Genomic DNA, 10,627 nt, shown 5'->3' on the forward strand with positions numbered 1-10,627 from the left:
TTGGCTGCGCCATCACTGTGGCAAAAGCGCACCAACGGGAATTCCCCCCACTAGTCCTGCAAGCGCGGGCGGAAGCAGGCAGTAACCTGACCCGAAAGCTCCCGAAGTACTCCAGTCCCCGCGAGAGTGGTGAAAATAACTCTCAAAATAATCAATATAGTAAATAAATAACATTCAGTAATTAGACATAAACAAAATAGTGTATCAAGGACAATGTAACTAAAGTAATCAATATAATCACTAAAAATATATATATAGCGCAATGAAGAATAATATGGAGCATTATCGCATATGCAAAATCACAATATACAAATATAACCCCTAACCTAACAAATTTAAGGAAATCCTATACATTTGCATAAATCAAACGATACGTCACAAATACACAAAAATGTATACATATAAAGGAGACTGGATGAGGACTTTGAGAGAAAGTCCGCTGACCTTACGGTCAGATCCAGGGAGCAGGGATACAGCAGGAGAGTGATAAAACGAGCATATCACCAAGGTAAACATTCAAAACAGTAGGGGCCTTAATACAGCCTCCTACACACAGCAGGGTCCTTCACACAGTCTCCTACACACAGCAGGGGCCTCCACACAGCCTCTTACACACAGCAGGGGTCCCCACACAGCCTCCTACACACAGCAGGGGCCTTAATACAGCCTCCTACACACAGCAGGGGCCTTCACACAGCCTCCTACACACAGCAGGGGCCTCCACACAGCCTCTTACACACAGCAGGGGTCCCCACACAGCCTCCTACACACAGCAGGGGTCCCCACACAGCCTCCTACACACAGCAGAGTGTCACCACACAGCCTCCTACACACAGCAGAGTGTCACCACACAGCCTCCTACACACAGCAGAGTGTCACCACACAGCCTCCTACACACAGCAGAGTGTCACCACACAGCCTCCTACACACAGCAGGGGCCTTCACACAGCCTCCTACACACAGCAGGGGCCTTAATACAGCCTCTTACACACAGCAGGGGCCTCCACACAGCCTCTTACACACAGCAGGGGTCCCCACACAGCCTCCTACACACAGCAGGGGCCTTCACACAGTCTCCTACACACAGCAGGGGCCTTCACACAGCCTCTTACACACAGCAGGGGCCTTCACACAGCCTCTTACACACAGCAGGGGTCCCCACACAGCCTCCTACACACAGCAGGGGCCTTAATACAGCCTCCTACACACAGCAGGGGCCTTCACACAGTCTCCTACACACAGCAGGGGCCTCCACACAGCCTCTTACACACAGCAGGGGTCCCCACACAGCCTCCTACACACAGCAGGGGTCCCCACACAGCCTCCTACATACAGCAGAGTGTCACCACACAGCCTCCTACACACAGCAGAGTGTCACCACACAGCCTCCTACACACAGCAGAGTGTCACCACACAGCCTCCTACACACAGCAGAGTGTCACCACACAGCCTCCTACACACAGCAGAGTGTCACCACACAGCCTCCTACACACAGCAGAGTGTCACCACACAGCCTCCTACACACAGCAGAGTGTCACCACACAGCCTCCTACACACAGCAGAGTGTCACCACACAGCCTCCTACACACAGCAGTGTCACCACACAGCCTCCTACACACAGCAGGGGCCTTCACGCAGTCTCCTGCACACAGCAGGGGCCTCCACACAGCCTCTTACACACAGCAGGGGTCCCCACACAGCCTCTTACACACAGCAGGGGCCTCCACACAGCCTCCTACACACAGCAGAGTGTCACCACACAGCCTCCTACACACAGCAGGGGCCTTCACACAGTCTCCTACACACAGCAGGGGCCTTCACACAGCCTCTTACACACAGCAGGGGTCCCCACACAGCCTCTTACATACAGCAGAGTGTCACCACACAGCCTCCTACACACAGCAGTGTCACCACACAGCCTCCTACACACAGCAGAGTGTCACCACACAGCCTCCTATACACAGCAGAGTGTCACCACACAGCCTCCTATACACAGCAGGGGCCTTCACACAGTCTCCTACACACAGCAGGGGCCTTCACACAGTCTCCTACACACAGCAGAGTGTCACCACACAGCCTCCTATACACAGCAGAGTGTCACCACACAGCCTCCTATACACAGCAGAGTGTCACCACACAGCCTCCTACACACAGCAGAGTGTCATCATACAGCCTCCTACACACAGCAGAGTGTCACCACACAGCCTCCTACACACAGCAGAGTGTCATCACACAGCCTCTTACCCACAGCAGAGTGTCACCACACAGCCTCCTATACACAGCAGGGGCCTTCACACAGTCTCCTACACACAGCAGAGTGTCACCACACAGCCTCCTACACACAGCAGTGTCACCACACAGCCTCCTACACACAGCAGAGTGTCACCACACAGCCTCCTACACACAGCAGAGTGTCACCACACAGCCTCCTACACACAGCAGGGGCCTTCACACAGTCTCCTACACACAGCAGAGTGTCACCACACAGCCTCCTACACACAGCAGAGTGTCACCACACAGCCTCCTACACACAGCAGGGGCCTCCACACAGCCTCTTACACACAGCAGTGTCACCACACAGCCTCCTACACACAGCAGTGTCACCACACAGCCTCCTACACACAGCAGAGTGTCACCACACAGCCTCCTACACACAGCAGGGACTTCCACACAGCCTTTTACGCACAGTAGGGGATTCAATACAATCTCCTACACACAGCAGAGTGTCACCACACAGCCTCCTACACACAGCAGGGGCCTCCACACAGCCTCTTACACACAGCAGGGGGTCCCCACACAGCCTCTTACACACAGCAGGGGTCCCCACACAGCCTCTTACATACAGCAGAGTGTCACCACACAGCCTCCTACACACAGCAGTGTCACCACACAGCCTCCTACACACAGCAGAGTGTCACCACACAGCCTCCTATACACAGCAGAGTGTCACCACACAGCCTCCTATACACAGCAGGGGCCTTCACACAGTCTCCTACACACAGCAGGGGCCTTCACACAGTCTCCTACACACAGCAGAGTGTCACCACACAGCCTCCTATACACAGCAGAGTGTCACCACACAGCCTCCTATACACAGCAGAGTGTCACCACACAGCCTCCTACACACAGCAGAGTGTCATCATACAGCCTCCTACACACAGCAGAGTGTCACCACACAGCCTCCTACACACAGCAGAGTGTCATCACACAGCCTCTTACCCACAGCAGAGTGTCACCACACAGCCTCCTATACACAGCAGGGGCCTTCACACAGTCTCCTACACACAGCAGAGTGTCACCACACAGCCTCCTACACACAGCAGTGTCACCACACAGCCTCCTACACACAGCAGAGTGTCACCACACAGCCTCCTACACACAGCAGAGTGTCACCACACAGCCTCCTACACACAGCAGGGGCCTCCACACAGCCTCTTACACACAGCAGGGGCCTCCACACAGCCTCTTACACACAGCAGGGGCCTTAATACAGCCTCCTATACACAGCAGGGGCCTTCACACAGTCTCCTACACACAGCAGAGTGTCACCACACAGCCTCCTACACACAGCAGAGTGTCACCACACAGCCTCCTACACACAGCAGGGGCCTCCACACAGCCTCTTACACACAGCAGTGTCACCACACAGCCTCCTACACACAGCAGTGTCACCACACAGCCTCCTACACACAGCAGAGTGTCACCACACAGCCTCCTACACACAGCAGGGACTTCCACACAGCCTTTTACGCACAGTAGGGGATTCAATACAATCTCCTACACACAGCAGAGTGTCACCACACAGCCTCCTACACACAGCAGAGTGTCACCACACAGCCTCCTACACACAGCAGGGGCCTCCACACAGCCTCTTACACACAGCAGGGGGTCCCCACACAGCCTCCTAAACACAGCAGGGGGTCCCCACACAGCCTCCTACACACACAGCAGAGGGTCCCCACACAGCCTCCTACACACATATCAAGGGCCTCCCCACAGCCTCTTACACACAGCAGAGTGTCACCACACAGCCTCCTACACACAGCAGAGTGTCACCACACAGCCTCCTACCCACAGCAGAGTGTCACCACACAGCCTCTTACACACAGCAGGGGGACCCCACACAGCCTCCTAAACACAGCAGGGGCCTCTACACAGCCTCCTACACACAGCAGGGTGTCCCCACACAGCCTCCTACACACAGCAGAGTGTCACCACACAGCCTCCTACACACAGCAGGGACTTCCACACAGCCTTTTACGCACAGTAGGGGATTCAATACAATCTCCTACACACAGCAGAGTGTCACCACACAGCCTCCTACACACAGCAGGGCCTCCACACAGCCTCTTACACACAGCAGGGGGTCCCCACACAGCCTCCTTCACACAGCAGGGGGTCCCCACACAGCCTCCTACACACACAGCAGAGGGTCCCCACACAGCCTCCTACACACATATCAAGGGCCTCCACACAGCCTCCTACACACATATCAAGGACCTCCACACAGCCTCCTACACACATATCAAGGACCTCCACACAGGCTCCTACACACAGTAGGGGCCTCCACACAGCCCCCTACGCACAGCAGGGGGTCCCCACACAGCCTCCTACACACAGCAGGGGCCTCCACACAGCATCCTGCACACAGCAGAGGGTCCCCACACAACCTTCTACGCACAGCAGAGGGTCCCCACACAGCCTCCTAAGCACAGCAGGGGCCTCCACACAGCCTCCTACACATAGCAGGGGCCTCCACACAGCCTCATACACACAGTAGGGGAGTGCTGGCTGATGCAAGTACCTAAGGAATAGCAGTACCTTATTGGACAAACTACTATATGATCCAAGGACCACATATAAAAGCAACCCTGTGAACTAGGCCACACTGGCCGAAACGTCAAAATAATTGGTTGTTTTTAACTTGACCCTATGTTTTTTCTATATAATCTATTAAAATGTCATCACAATTTGGCAAAATAGAGTGTGCAGTGTTTTTCCACAGATCCTATAGACATTAAAAAAGAAATAAAAATAAGATTACTCATCTAATCCTGATTCCCAGCACCGCAGCCTCGATCACCTCTTCTATGGCGGCCTGCAGAGGCAGCGCAATGCAATGACGTCACTGTGCTGCCCTCGTGGGCACAGCAACGTCTGCTAAGACACAGGACTGTAGCAGTTTGTGGCTTAGGAGACGAGCAGTGATAGAGCATGGAGCTCTGTGCTCTGTTAGACGACTGTACTGTATCGGTGGTAACGTGACGCCAACACAGTTCAATGCGGTGGTCGCAGAAGATTTGGGGCTCTGGGCAAGAAGTTAGGGGCCGGAGCCGTGGATCTTTAATGCCAGCGACGTACCCGGCCGTCGGATCCCCTCTATGTCCGGTTCAGAGGCCCACCGGGGTATTGACTGGTGACTCTGTGTGCCAGACTGACACTGTACAGATGATAATTAGACAAATGGATATTAGACAGATAGAGAGAGATAGATAATAGATAGATGGATAGATACTAGATAAATAGATAGATAATAGAGGGATAGATAATAGATAGATAATAGAGGGATAGATAATAGATAAATAGCGAGATAGTGTACACATGCTTTGGCAAAACTAGTTTGTATTTGTTCCTGCCAATAAAGCTGATTTGATTGATAGATAAATAATAGATAGATAATAAATAGATGGATAAATAGATAATAGATAGATACAGATGAATAGATAAATAGAGGGATAGATAATATAAATACCGTATTTTTCGGACCAAAAGACGCACTTTTTCCCCCCCAAATGTTGGGGGAAAGTGGGGGGTGCGTCTTATGGTCTGAATATAGGGCCAGAAATGAGGGTGCTGTGGTGGCGCGGGTCATCGGGGGCATGAGCAGGCTGCAGCAGCGCCTACCGTGACCACGTGGACCTGCTCATTTAATATGCACACCCATCCTCCCGCCCATCTCTCAGCGCTGTAGCAGGAGTAGACAGGTGGACGGGAGGATGGGCGAGGGATAAACAGCCGGCCCACATGATCACCCCTGGCAACTACGCGCGGCTGTATTCACTACTCCCCACGCATCATCATCAGCGCGGGGTGCAGTGAATCCTGTGTATTCACCTGTCACCGTTCCCCTGCAGCACCGCGATCTCCTCCTGGCTGCCGGCGGCCGCTGAGTGGACACGTCCCCGTTCTCCTGCAGCATTGCGATGTCCTCCTGTGCCAGCGGCGGCCGTTGAGTGGAGACTAGCGGCGCACACAGCGATGACGTCATCGCTGTGCGCACGTATCCACATGCAGCCGCCGCTGGCACAGGAGGACATTGCAATGCTGCAGGAGAACGGGGACGGCTCCACTCAGCGGCACTGCCGCTGACACAGACAGGAGGACAACGCAATGCTGCAGGAGAACGGGGACGGGTCCACTCAGCGGCCGCCGCTGGCACAGGAGGACATCGCAATGCTGCAGAAGAATGGGTACGGCTCCACTCAGCGGCGCTGCCGCTGACACAGACGGGAGGGGGAGCAATGCTGCAGGGAGTGAGGTAAGGTGAGTATGAACGTTTATTTTTTATGTGCGACAGGATGCGGGCCGTATACCAGGATGGGGGTATACTATGAGCAGGATGGGGGTATATTATGAGCAGGATGGGGGTATAGTATGAGCAGGATGGGGGTATAGTATGAGCAGGATGGGGGTATAGTATGAGCAGGATGGGGGTATAGTATGAGCAGGATGGGGATATATTATGAACAGGATGGGGGTATATTATGAGCAGGATGGGGGTATATTATGAGCAGGATGGGGGTATATGAGCAAGATGTGGTATATGAGCAGGATGGTGGTATATTATGAGCAGGATGGGGTATATTATGAGCAAGATGGGTGTATATGAGCAGGATGGGGGTATATAAGCAGAATGGGGGTATGTGAGCAGGGTGGGGGTATATGAGCAGGGTGGGGGTATATAGCAGGTTGGGGGTATATAGCAGGATGGGGGTATATAGCAGGATGGGGGTATATAGCAGGATGGGTTACCGTATATAGCAGGATGGGGCCATATGCCAGGATGGGGTATATAGCAGGATGAGAGACATATACTGTATATACAAGGCAGGAGGATCATTACCAGGCTGGGGTACCTTAGTAGAGAATTTGGAGACATTACCCCCATAACAGTGTCAGCAGCAGATCCTCGCCCCATAACAGTGTGTCATGACTCCCATTTTTTGCTTAAAATTGTATTTTCCTATTTTCCTGCTCTAAAACCAGGGTGCGTCTTATGGTCCGGTGCGTCTTATAGTCCGAAAAATACGGTAGATAATAGAGATAGATAGATACCAGATAGATAAAGAGACAGATAATAGAGATAGAGGGATAGATACACTGTGTGCAGAATTATTAGGCAAATTAGTATTTTGATCACATGATAATTTTTATACATGTTGTCCTACTCCAAGCTGTATAGGCTTGAGAGCCAACTACCAATTAAGTAAATCAGGTGATGTGCATCTCTGTAATGAGGAGGGGTGTGGTGTAATGAAATGAACTCCCTATATAAGGTGTGCTTAATTAGGCAACTTCCTTTCCTTTGACAAAATGGGTCAGAAGAGAGATTTGATGGGCTCTGAAATGTCCAAAATTGTGAGATGTCTAGCAGAGGGATGCAGAAGTCTTGAAATTGCCAAACTTTTGAAGCGTGATCACCGAACAATCAAGCGTTTCTTGGTAGATAGCCAACAGGGTCGCAAGAAGCGTGTTGGGCAAAAAAGGCGCAAAATAACTGCCCATGAATTGAGGAAAATCAAGCGTGAAGCTGCCAAAATGCCATTTGCCACCAGTTTGGCCATATTTCAGAGCTGCACTGGAGTATCAACAAGCACAAGGTGTGCCATACTCAGGGACATGGCCAAGGTAAGGAAGGCTGAAAAACGACCACCTTTGAACAAGAAACATAAGATAAAATGTCAAGACTGGGCCAAGAGATATCTTAAGACTGATTTTTCAAAGGTTTTATGGACTGATGAAATAAGAGTGACTCTTGATGGGCCAGATGGATGGGCCAGAAGCTGGATCAGTAAAGGGCAGAGAGCTCAACTCCGACTCAGACGCCAGCAAGATGGAGGTGGGTACTGGTATGGGCTGGTATCATCAAAGATGAACTTGTAGGACCTTTTTGAGTTGAGGATGGAGTGAAGCTCAACGCCCAGACCTACTGTGAGTTTCTGGAAGACAACGTCTTCAAGCAGTGGTATAGGAAGAAGTCGGTATCGTTGAAGAAAAAACATGATTTTCATGCAGGACAATGCTCATCACATGCATCCAACTACTCCACAGCGTGGCTGGCCAGTAAAGTTCTAAAAGATTAAAAAATAATGACATTGTCCCCTTGTTCACCTGGTCTGAACCTCATAGGAAACCTGTGGTACCTCATAAAATGTAAGATCTACAGGGAGGGAAAACAGTACACCTGTCGGAACAGTGTCTGGGAGGCTGTGGTGGCTGCTGCACGCAATGTTGATCGTAAACAGATCAAGCAACTGACAGAATCTATGGATGATAGGCTGTTGAGTGTCGACAGAAAGAAAGGTGGCTATATTGGTCACTAAGCTTTTTGGGGTTTTGTTTTTGCATGTCAGAAATGTTTATTTCTACATTTTGTGCAGTTATATTGGTTTACCTGGTGAAAATAAACAAGTGAGATGGGAATATATTTGGTTTTTATTAAGTTGCCTAATAATTCTGCACAGTAATAGTTACCTGCACAAACAGATGTCCTCCTAAGATCGAAAAAAAACCCCACTCCAACTTCCAGAAATATGAAGCTTTGATATTTATGAGTCTTGTGGGTTGATTGAGAACATAGTTGTTGATCAATAATAAAAAAAAATCCTCTAAGGGAACCTGTCATCTGAAATTTTGCACTAAACCTAAAAGATTCCCCCTCTGCAGCTCCTGGGCTGCATTCTATCAAGGTTCCTGTTGTTCTTGATTATGGGTGGCGCTGTGATTTTCATCAGTAAGTACCCGCCCATAATCTCGTGCTTGCGCTTTCACCGCCGCCTCCACCGTTCTGCGCAAGCACTGGCCAGCTTACCTCACGTCACCTCTTTGAAATTGCGCGATGGGGGACGGCCTAAAGCAACAGGGAGGCAGACTAACGGACACCAGAGAGCCTGCCCCCGTGTACCATTATCAAGATCTGAATACAAAAAGGTACCACTTTATAAAGTCTTTATTTTGGTCAGAAAGGGGGCACAAGAACAACAGGAACCTTTCCAGAATGCAGCCCAGGAGCTGCAGAGGGGGAATCTTTTAGGTTTAGTGCAAAATTTCTGATGACAGGTTCCCTTTAAAATACAACTTGCCTAATAATTCTGCACACAGTTTAAATAGAGGGACAGATAGATAATAGATAGATAGCGAGATAGTGTACACTTGCTTTGGAAAAACTAGTTTGTATTTGTTCCTGCTATTAAAGCTGATTTGATTGATAGATGGATAATAGATAGATGGATAAATAGATAGATATAGATGGATAGAGGGATAGATAGATAATATAAATAGGTAATAGAGAGACAAATAACAGATAAATAGAAAGATAATAGAGATAGATAGAGGGATAGATATTAGATAGATGATTGATAGAGGGATAGATATTAGATAGATGATTGATAGCTATTACACAGTACACACACACCTCTTATACATAACACATAGACAGCACATAATACATTACAGATATCACACACAGCACTCACATACGGTACATACAGTACAAGTCTTCCTTCCCAGTTCCCAGCCTCCGCAGAGCAGAGCCCCTCCCCCTCTCTCTGGTGAAGATGGGAGAAGACAAGACACAGAGCACAGAGGGGAGGGCACCCCCTGCTGGATCCTGGGCACCGCAGGAGCAGCAAGTAAAAGTGCATTCCTGCTCCCTGGGCGCCCCCTCTGCTGTCTGCCGCCGACGGCCTGTGTGACCTGGCACAAAGGTAAAGCCGGCCATGCGCCCATCACTATTTTTCACAAAAAAAACGCATAAAAAATGAATTGCCAAAAACGCGCAAGAAAGGTACCATCATTACAAGCTTATTTTTCTATTTCCAGGCCCTCTTGGACAGTGCAGATTGTTTGTGACAACGCAGCTGCAGTGAGCACATGTAGCAAGATGTGGCGGTCTCGGGGCAGGAAGGCGCAGGCTGCGCTCACCAGAGCACTGGGGCCTGCTTCCATACTGGGAGTAGCGCTGGGCAATGTGGTGTAATGTCAGGACAGAGGCACAGCTCAGATATTATGGTGACGCCTCACAATCAGTGACCAGTGCATGGAGGACACAGGACAAGCCTGAGGCGCTACAGGCGTCACTATAATTACGGGGAAGCTACAGGCCGAGAACTAGCATAGTAACATGGCGGAATACACGCATGCGCCACTATTACTACACGGAGCAGTATAGGAGCAGGCTGCAGGAAGCAAGAAAACAAAACAACACGTGCCGAGTGCGCATGCGTACAGTATAGCCGCAAAATTAGGCTTCGCCTAGGTCGCCTATGTTGTCCTGGTGTCTACAGAGACAGGCATTTCTCAAGACAGCACATGTACGTGGGTCCTCACCGCGGACGAATCAGGCGCT

This window comes from Anomaloglossus baeobatrachus, chromosome 8 (genome assembly GCF_048569485.1).
Source record: "Anomaloglossus baeobatrachus isolate aAnoBae1 chromosome 8, aAnoBae1.hap1, whole genome shotgun sequence".
Lineage (NCBI taxonomy): Eukaryota > Metazoa > Chordata > Amphibia > Anura > Aromobatidae > Anomaloglossus > Anomaloglossus baeobatrachus.